Source organism: Phacochoerus africanus, chromosome 4 (assembly GCF_016906955.1).
Source record: "Phacochoerus africanus isolate WHEZ1 chromosome 4, ROS_Pafr_v1, whole genome shotgun sequence".
NCBI lineage: Eukaryota > Metazoa > Chordata > Mammalia > Artiodactyla > Suidae > Phacochoerus > Phacochoerus africanus.
The window spans coordinates 27,746,122-27,756,599 of NC_062547.1; positions in this window are offsets into that span (position 1 = coordinate 27,746,122).

The window sequence follows — 10,478 nt, forward strand, 5'->3', positions numbered from 1 at the left end:
AGACCCCTAGCCTGGGAACCTCCATACAGGTGTGGCCTAAAAAGACAAAAGACAAAAAATAAAATAAAATAAAAAGAAATGAGATGGTTGATAGAATGAACAGACATCATTGAAAGTCTCTGTGAAAAGGTATATGGGTACATTTATGGAAAAGGACTGTTAAAGTGTGTATATTAGCGGGACAGAAGTGAGAAGCTGCTGACAGCATGAGCTTAGGGTTTAAATCCTGGCCCTGGCCCTTGCTACTTACCATCTTTGTGCTTCAGTTTCCTCATCTGTAAAATGGGAAGAATAGCACTGCTTAGTGTGGTTGTGGTGATTAAAGCATCAGTACATGTGAAGTGCTTAGAACAGTGCCTACCTAACAAGTTACAAAGACGCAATGATTGTGTGCTTTTATTTCTATAGGAACAACACTGGTGTGTTGTGGGTTTGCACTCCCAGTGGCTTGGTTCAGCTGGGCACAGCCATAGGACACCAAGGCTGCCTGTGAGCTCAGTCTCATCCTGGAATCATACCCACTCTCAATCCCAAATTATTCATCTCACAGATACAGGTCTTTGGGCCCAGAAGGCGATAAATAAAAGGATACAGATGAGGCATCATGAACCCTTTCTTCCTCTGGACAGAAAAGCTCAAGGTAGTGGTGAGAAAGGAGTCTTTCTTCTTCACTTGTAAGGGGGTCTTGAGCTTGGCACATGATTCCCTGAGCTATCAAGAGAAATCTAGTCCCCAGAAAGTTGTGTCTAGGTCTGAACTTTCAAACTTCAAAAAAAAAAAAAAAAAAAAAAAAAAAAAAAAAAAAAAAAAAAAACAACTGTTTTTAACTCAAATGAAATCAACACATTAAACCAATAAAAATGTTCAAGATCTACCTTCTCAATTACCCCTTTTCTCTCTGTGACTGTTCCTGAAGCAGCTGTAGAGAATATGATTTAAACAAAACAAAACAGGAGTTCCTGCTGTGGCACAGTGGGTTAAGAATCCAACTGCAGCAGCTTGGGTCGCTGCAGGGGTGCAAGTTCGATCCCTGGCCTTGCCCAGTGGGTTAAAGGATGCAGCATTGCCCCAGCTGCAGCATCGGTCCCATCTGAGGCTTGGATTCAATCCCTGGCCTGGGAACTCCCATATGCCTTGGCTGAGGCCATAAAAAAATACAAAAACCAAAAAGCCCCAGAGACTCAACTATCAGAAGCCCCGAAGAGGCTAAGTCTACATCAGTTCCCTTAGTTACTCATCCTCCTGTACTTTTATTAATTTTTAAAAATAATATCTGTACCTAGTTCTTACAAAGTCAGCTTAAAATGAAAAACAGCTGTCCCTGCTCCACTTCTTCTTACTCTTGTGTTGTTCTCCCAAGAGGCAATAACTTTCAACCTTTTAAGCTATTCCTTTGAAATTTACCTATTTATCTTTTTTTGGCCATGTGGAAATTCCAGGGCCAGGGATCAAACCCGAATCACAGCAGTGACAACACTATATCCTTAACTGCTAGGCTGCCAGGGAACCCCTACCTCTTTATCTTGAAATGATATGCTTACATGGCTAATTCTTGATTTTTCAATCTTAGACATTTATCTTTTGACGTCTATGGTGAAAAATAAGGATCTACTCTTCACACCACCTTTTTTTTTGCTCTTCCCATGTCCCCCCACAACACACACACTTGCCCTCCCCTATTCATTCACATATATTACACCTGTTTTTTGTTAATCTAATATTAACCATTTACCTGATAACATCTATAAAAATATTGTCCACATAATATACCATGGTTACATTTTCTTTCTCGTATATATCTTCCTATAGTTAACAATGGCTTCATTTTTCCTTTGTGGTTTTGTGTCCCTAATATTAATTCCTCTCCCAAATTCTCACACGGACCTATAAAACTTTTCCCAGTGAAGTCAAAGCCATCACGTAATCAAAAGATTCCATTTTCTTCTGTGGAGGGTAGATCTTCTGGAGTCCCTTGGTCCTCCTCCCTTCTAGGCTAGTTGCTTTGTCAGTCTGTTGTGCTGCTAGTGTTATGGTCTTTCTCTCGTCATAATCCTAAGACTTCCCTGAGCTTCTCTCCTGGGCTAGATCCCTGGATCCCAGATTCTATGACTTGGTTTACTCCTCCTTTTTCAGTGAAATGCATCCTCCTGTAGTTTCCTGGAGAAAATCTGCTTGGGAAGTGACTTTTTGAGACCATGCATGTCGGAAAATAGTTTTATTATATGCTCACACAATTTAGACTTGGTAGGTCAGTCTTTTTCTTTATCATCAACTTAATAGCACTTGTTAGAATCGTGTCTTTTTCTCTATGTCCAAAAGTTGAACAACAGATGTGTATTGAACTCTACATATGAGGCATGATCCTCCACCTCTCTTGTGAAAGGATTCCTGGACACAGAAATATCTGACTCTGGGCGCATGACATGGCATCTCTTGCAAGACAAAGCGAGAGAGAATTAACACTGTCCTTCATCTACCATCGCTGTTTTCACTTCGCAAACACTTGTGAAAAAAGTGTCTGTACCATGTGCCACGGACTGTGCTTGCTGCTGGGACTTGTTTTGCTTTGGGATGATTAATTCATGTGTATTTATTTTGACAGGTTCACATAGAGCCCTCAGGCCATGTAGCAACACTAAGACTTTTCTTTCAAGCTACTCTCCTCAACTAAGTCAGCTTCTCTTACTTTAGTCAGCAGAAGCCAAACTCAATAGGTGAGCCTGCCAAGAGAAAAGCAGAACAATGAACACAGACTCTTGCAGGTGTCACTGGGCAAACAGTATAGAAGACCTATTGTCTAGAGTGGAGGGGCTCTGAGGGCTCAGGAAAAGCTAACTTCACCTACTCAAAGAATATACCAGAACCTTTGTGCTATGTTCAGAGGAAGTCAATGGAGTTCCCAGAAAATGACCCACTCTTTGCTCATGAGTCGAGCTGGAGGGAACCTCAGGGCAGGCAAGCAGTACAGAGGATAGTAACAATAGCAACAACAACAACAGTAATCGTTTTTATTATTGTTGCCATTGAAGCCAGAAGGAAATACCACTTTCATGTGGCTAGTTTTGAACACAAGCTCTGAGCTAAGGACTCAGTGATATTGTAATACTCCCTTCTACATTGGTTCTCAGAGGTGTTTTCCATTATCAGTAAGTAAAATTACAATAAAAGTATCCACCTAGAAGGGCTACTGTCCTTTAAAAAAAAATGTATTCCCTTTCTGTCCCTGCAACATTTCTCTAGAGTTTATCCCAAGGAAATAATGAACAATGTGAACTATTACTGCTAGAAATTATGATATAATGAAAGATATGAGAAAAGATAGACTCTTAAAGATATTTACTGAAATACTGCTATAAAATAAAAAACTCAAAATAGCCTAAATATCTCCTCGATTTAAAATTTGGAAAAATTAAATTTTAAAATTTAAATTACTCTTATATAGTGTAATACCATCAGCCATTAAAAACCATGTCAGAAAAATGTGTCCACTGATGTGGAAAGATACTTATAATATGTGTTATTCTGTTCATATATATGTACCTGTATACATAAATGTGTCTGTGGCTACATATATTCAGAAAAAGATTGATAAAGAAAATATCACAAGACTATTTCTAGGTGGAGTAGTGTGGTTGGTCGTTTTTTCTTTTTTTCTTTTTCTTTTTTTTTTTTGCTGATATGTATTTTCCACAATACTTTGCTTTTGTAATAAAAAAAAATTAAACAACACTGAAAGTTATTTTGAACATCTAGGATAAAGAAGAGAGAAAGGGTTTCAGCAGGCAAAGGGCAAGTTTTAAAAGAGGGCTCCCCCAGGAGTTCCCGTCGTGGTGCAGTGGTTAATGAATCTGACTAGGAACCATGAGGTTGCAGGTTCGATCCCTACCCTTGCTCAGTGGGTTGACGATCTGGTGTTGCCATGAGCTGTGGTGTAGGTTGCAGACGCGGCTCGGATCCCGTGTTGCTGTGGCTCTGGCGTAGGCCGGTGGCTGCAGCTCCGATTCGACCCCTAGCCTGGGACTCTCCATATGCCTCGGGAGCGGCCCTCAAAAGGCAAAAAGACAAAAAAAAAAAAAGAGGGCTCCCCCAGAGGCAGGATTTCCCAGCAGCCTCCTCTCTGCACCCCTCACTCCTGAAGACTGTGGTTTCTGTAGCATAGGCTTGAGCACACCTGGCTGCAGGTGGCCAGGAGATTAAGTGTTGGCTGTGGCCACAAGGGTCCCAGCCACCCATGTAAGGTTGGTGAGTCAGGACTTGCTTTCTGCTGTTGCAAGAAGCTTCCAGGCATCAAGCCTGGAGATCACAGAGAGGTCATCTCCCATCAGAAGCCCTTACAGAGGTGCCGATCTAGGATACAAAGCCTTTCCTTAGGGTAGATTCTGGAAACCACCCCACAGTCCTGAACTGCATTTCACCTACCTTCCAATTAGCTTAAAGCTTAGGTGCAACCATGTTCATATCCATTCAACATGGCACTATCTCCCCAGGGCTAACTGCTCATTCTCAGAACCAGATATCAACCTTCAGTGCCATCCGTCGATCACCTCCTATGCACCAGACCCCATGCTTCTTTCTATATACATTGTTTCCTCCAGCCTTACTATTCTGCAGGCCAGGCATTATGATCTGTTTTTCAAAGGAAGAAATTGAACTTAGTAGTTTGCCCAGCACCGCCTACAAAGGAACAGAGCCAGGATTTGACCCATGTGATGCCACATCCACAAGGCTGCTTTTCCACCCCTAGGCCTTTCTGTCGGGAGCTCCCATTCTAGCAGCAACCATATACTGCCTTGTGTGGACCTTCTTGTTTTTAGCTGTGTCAGGAGCTGTGCCTCCCTTCCTTTGGGTCCCATGGAGTGCCCAGCCACATGTCCTGGACCAACGTCGATGATTGAAATTGAAGTTCAGGGCTAGTGAAACCAGTTTTTAGGGAGAATTAAAACTTTTCGCCCATCTTCCACCTCCTTCCACTCTCTGCCCCATCATCTCTTAGCAATCGTGGAGTAGAGGGTCGTGTTCCTAAACACCTATGGTAATAGTCAGCATCCTTCCAGTGCTTGAGGTTATTCGTATGCAGTGGTGGCGGAGGGCACCAAAATCTGCTCTGGCTTTTTCCTTACACACCTGTTCTGCCTTATTGCCCATGTTTCTCCACCTCCATTCTCAAGCTCAGTCAGTCGAGGCTGTCTTTTGTTCCTGGTCATTCCCACCTCCGAGGCCATGTCCCTGCTGTGTCTGGTACCTGGACTGCTTGACATTGAGGACGTCCTTAAACAGTCATTGAGGGAGTTCCCATCGTGGTGCAGTGGTTAATGAATCTGACTAGGAACCACGAGGTTGCGGGTTCGATCCCTGCCCTTGCTCAATGGGTTAAGGATCCGGCGTTGCCGTGAGCTGTGGTGTAGGTTGCAGACGTGGCTTGGTTCCCTCATTGCTGTGGCTCTGGTGTAGGCAGCTATTAGACCCCTAGCCTGGGAACCTCCATATGCTGTGGGAGCGGCCCAAGAAATGGCAAAAAGACAAAAATAAATTTTAAAAAAGATAAATAAATAAAAACAGTCATTGAGTAAGTGAATTCATCATGAATGGATCATTGAATGCCTTCTGCTTCATCTGGTGAAGTCCTGCTCTACCTCCAAGGTCAAGCGCCAGCCCCACCATCTCCATGAAGCCCTTTCTCCATTGCCCTGGGCCGCAGAGCGAACTCTTCACTCAGAATACCTAGAACACATGCAGTCATGGTGCCAGCCTGTCACTCAGCATGTGCTGTCTCATACATGTAAGGCATTTTGTGTGTCCTGCTTTATGAAGGTAGGAAATGGATTGTGCTATTCAGGGACTCTGAAGCCAGAGAGATCTTTTTTCAGGTTTCAGTTCCATCGCATACCAGCTGAGTGATGTTGAAAAATTGGCTTAACCTCTGAGGCATAGTTCCTTAATCTGCTGAAAAGGGATGGTGCCCACCTTCTAAGTTGTTAGGAGAGCTAAGTGCCCTTTCTCATGAATACCAGCGAGTCAAACTCCAGAATAATATGTGGAGCTTGACCTCACATATCTCGTAAAAACAGCATTTCTTTTTGTCAACTTAGGTATTTATGGGTGTTTTTTGTGTGAATTTGTATGTGTGAAGTCTGAAAGTATACACACTAAACTACTAATACTTAGTTAATCCTACCATGAATAGTTTTTATAATAGTTATTTGTGCACATATTTTACTTCCCTATCCAAAGATTGTCAGAATCTGAGAAGAAAAAACTGACTTTACCCATTAGTATGCTGAATTATGCAGTGGTACCTAGTTCAGAATCTCAGAGCTGCATGTCCAGTGTAGTTCTGGTAGGTTCGCTACATCAAAATCACAAAGGGTTGCAAGCTGCCAGATCACTGCCATCTCAAACATTACCAGGCAGCATGTGGAAGGGAAAGGAGAGAGGGACAGAGTGTTTGCTCACAGCTCTTGGCCAAAGCAAGTCACGTGGCCACAATGAACTTCAAGTGGACAGAGAGGTGTCGTCTTCCCATGTATCTGGAAGGAGCTAGTCCCGTGTATCTGGAAGGAGCTAGAGTCCAGATACCTGTAAAGTACTCAGCTGACTAGCCTGCTGACTTAACTTCATGTCTCTGTACTTGAGATGACACTCAGCACAGCATGGTCACTCAGGTAATACAGATGACAATGCAGTGCAGTAGAGTTCAGGTGCCAGTAGAACTCAGTAGAGTTCTGGAGAGAAATATGAGTATGTGTTTGACAGCCCACCTAACACAAAGTTAGAGAAAAATACATCTGCTCAAGCCATTATAGTGGGTATGGTGACACAAATACTCTATTATTTTTTTGTCTTTTTAGGGTCACACCCATGGCACATGGAGATTCCCAGGCTAAGAGTTGAATTGGAGCCATAGCTGCCAGCCTAGGCCAGAGCCACAGCAACACAGGATCTGAGCCACGTCTGTGATCTAAACCACAGCTCACAGCAACACCGGATCCTTAACACACTGAGCAAGGCCAGGGATCAAATCCACGTCTCTGTGGATACTAGTCAGGTTCATTAACCACTGAGCCACAATGGAAACTCCAGTGACAAAAATACTCTAATAAAATTATAACACTCAATGAAAGTGTATTAGTTTTCCATGGCTGCTGTAACAAATAGTGATACATTTAGCAGTTTAAAATAACGCATTTATTAGTTCACAGTTCTGTAGGTCAGAGTTCTAACACAGGTCTCAGTGAGCTAAAACCAAGGGTTTGGTGTGATGCCTTCCTTTCTGAAGGCTTTTGAAATCATTTCCTACTTATTCAGTTGATAGGAAGATTTCATTTCCTTGTGGTTGTAGGACTGCAGTCCCATCTTCTGCTGGCTGTCAGTTGAGAAATGTTCCCAGTTTCTTTCCTTTTTTTTTTTTTCCTATTTCTTTGGTCTGCTCCCGTGGCATATGGAGGTTCCCAGGCTAGGGGTTGAATCGGAGCTGTAGCCACCGGCCTACGCCAGAGCCACAGCAACATGGGATCCGAGCCGCATCTGCAACCTACACCACAGCTCACGGCAACGCCGGATCATTAACCCACTGAGCAAGGGCAGGGACCGAACCCGCAACCTCATGGTTCCTAGTCGGATTCGTTAACCACTGCGCCACGACAGGAACTCCTGCTCCCAGTTTCTAGATGCCATTACATTTCTTGGTTTATAACCCCTTTCCTCCATCTTCAAAGCCAGCAATGGTGGGTCTAGTTTTTCTCATTTCACAACTCTTTGGCCCATTTTTCTGACTTTCTCTTCTACTTTTAAAGATATAGTGATCAGATGGAGATCACTCAGTTAACTTAGTACAATCTCCCCATCTCAAAATCCTCAATCTTAGCTGGATCTGCAAAGTCTCTTTTGCCATGTAAAGTAACATATTCGTGAGCTCCAGGGAATAGGGCGTGAATATCTTTGGAGGACCATTGTTCTGCTTCCTACAGGGGGTTTTAAAAAATATATATTACATAAATTGCATATATGCATATGTATATTATACACACATGTATGTATATTTAATTACATATAGTACATATTTTTGTGTTTAGTTTTGTATATTATTCATATACACATACATATAGGTCACTGTGATTGAATCAAAGAAGTGAAGATTAATTCCAAATAGGAAGACAAGGAAAGACTTAAGCTGGATTGGAAGTTTACTCAAACTCAGCAAGCAATGATGGGGAGTTCTAAGCTGAGGGTAGAGCACATAAAGAGGACAGTGAGCCTGTGCCTGTTGTGCTCAGGGGATGGAGAGTGGGCTGGTGTGCCTGCAGTCGGGGGAGTGGAGGTGTGGGAGAGGAGGCAGGACAGAAAGATAAGGCAGGCTCGACTGGCTGAGGTGCTGGAGACAAGCATATGGGGGCTGTGAAGTCAGACAGACCTGGGTTTGAGGCTCAGCACTGCCACTTAGCTGTGCGATCATGAACAAGTGACTTGACCTCTTTGAACCTCGGCTGCCTGCACTGTGACAAGAAGCTGCTCACAACAGTGCTTATTTCACAGGATTGTTGGAAGCCTTAATTGCAATAACATGTAAAGTACTGAAAATTTGATGAAGGGTGCTATTGTTGGTTCTTACCAGCCATGTCCTTCCTGGGCTGTGGTTGGGTCGCCTGCATGGAGGGGACAGAACCTGGGAGAAGCAGACAGGTGGGCTGTGGAAGAATTCTGTCCAACCTTCTCTCCCACCTCCAGTGCCAACCCCGTGGATTCTGTGGATGAGTTTCCCACACACCAGACACCGTTGTTGTTCCTTGAGGGGAAAGCTTGCTTTAGTCTACAAAAGCTCTCCCTCTGTCCACCCTGAATTTGCCCTGACCTTGTGATCAACCGTGATGGACAAAGGGGTGGTACCAAGACTGGTCCTCAAACAAAATTATGTTCCTGTGTCTTCAAAAGGGGCTTGGATACCTCTTCAAATCCCAGATACTTTTACCAACATGTTCTTCTATGACCCAAGGCAATGAGCTTGGTGTATCCAGATTTTGCTTTCTCAGTCTACAAATTCTGGACCCTAAATATAGATGTGGGTGTCACAGATAATTGAATTGCAATCACATGTTCAGAACCCATCTTCAGAAAAGTGGGGAAAAGACAGAAATAGGAATATATATGTATATGTGCACTTAAAGAAAGCAAATGGGCTTTGTAGAATTATTGATTTTGATAGCCTTTGTCATTCTAAGCTAAAAAGCAAAGGAAAGAGGAAAAATACCTTACCAGAATTAACAGTAAATGCCCAATTCTGAATTTTTTTCTGCAGGGCTATAGAACTCATGTAAGCCCTGCTAAATGAACAGAACAGGACTTCAAGCCCTAACCACCCCAGATGAGGCAGGTGGCTGGTGGGAGCGATACCGTTAATCCTCACCACCCACACCTCCCACCCCAACCATGACTTTTTTCATCCTAACAAGGTAATAAGTAATAATTTTAGAAAAATCCAGATTACTAAACAAGAAAAAAGAGATTTAGGTACTGACCTACCTCCTAGATAAACAACAATTAATATTTTATAATGGCCTTTGCATTTTATTTCCACGCAAATACTTTTCAGTTTAACCAAAATAGAATGACTTTGCATATGCTGTCTTTGGAACATGAATATTTCCTAAACACCTGTATGTCACCTCCCTAAACCCTAGTTTCCTTCTCTGTATCTCAGAAGATATTTGTAAACTAGTGTTATAAATGTAACAATACATGTAACAATACATGTTAACAATTATCATTATCATAAACAAGAATCGTAATTACTATTATGTTGCTTAATCATCTCGGAAGCTCTGCCAAATTATTACAGATGAAAAAACAGGCTCAGAAAATTAACTCATGTAATCAACCTACGTAACTTGTAAGAGGGGAGTTTATAAAAACCCAGAGTTCCTTGATTCAAAGCCCAATCTCAGTGGTTCCCCAAGGGATGAACAGAAAGAGAAAGCACATTTTCCACAGGAGATTTTTATTCTAGGGTAGATTTCCTTCAGAATCTTCTCAGTGCATCAGCTGAGCTGATTTGTAGCCAATTGTTTCCACCCAGATTAATTGCTTCAAACCTTCCCTTTGGAGAAGGAGCTGCAAGAAAATCACAACTATTCAGAATAGCTTTTCCAAACTGTAGTTTGGAAAATTTAGCTTCAGTTTTGCCTGGTTCTCTTGATTTCCAATTACAGTCAGTTCCTTTTAAATAATAATAGCTAGAGCATGAATAAGAAGTCTTCCATCAACTAGTTGGTTCCTCTTAAATCCCTGGTAAATGCTTTTGGATTAGCGATGGCATCCTTGTACCTCCCAAGCCCCTTATTAGAACAAGTAACTGAGAACCAACTTAAACAAAGCTCTACTACATTGTCATCCATCTGCACTTGATTTGACATCATTTATTTGGTTCCTACAGACCTCATGGCCCAATGGCTTGGGCAGGTGGTCACCTTTGCTGCTCCATCTCA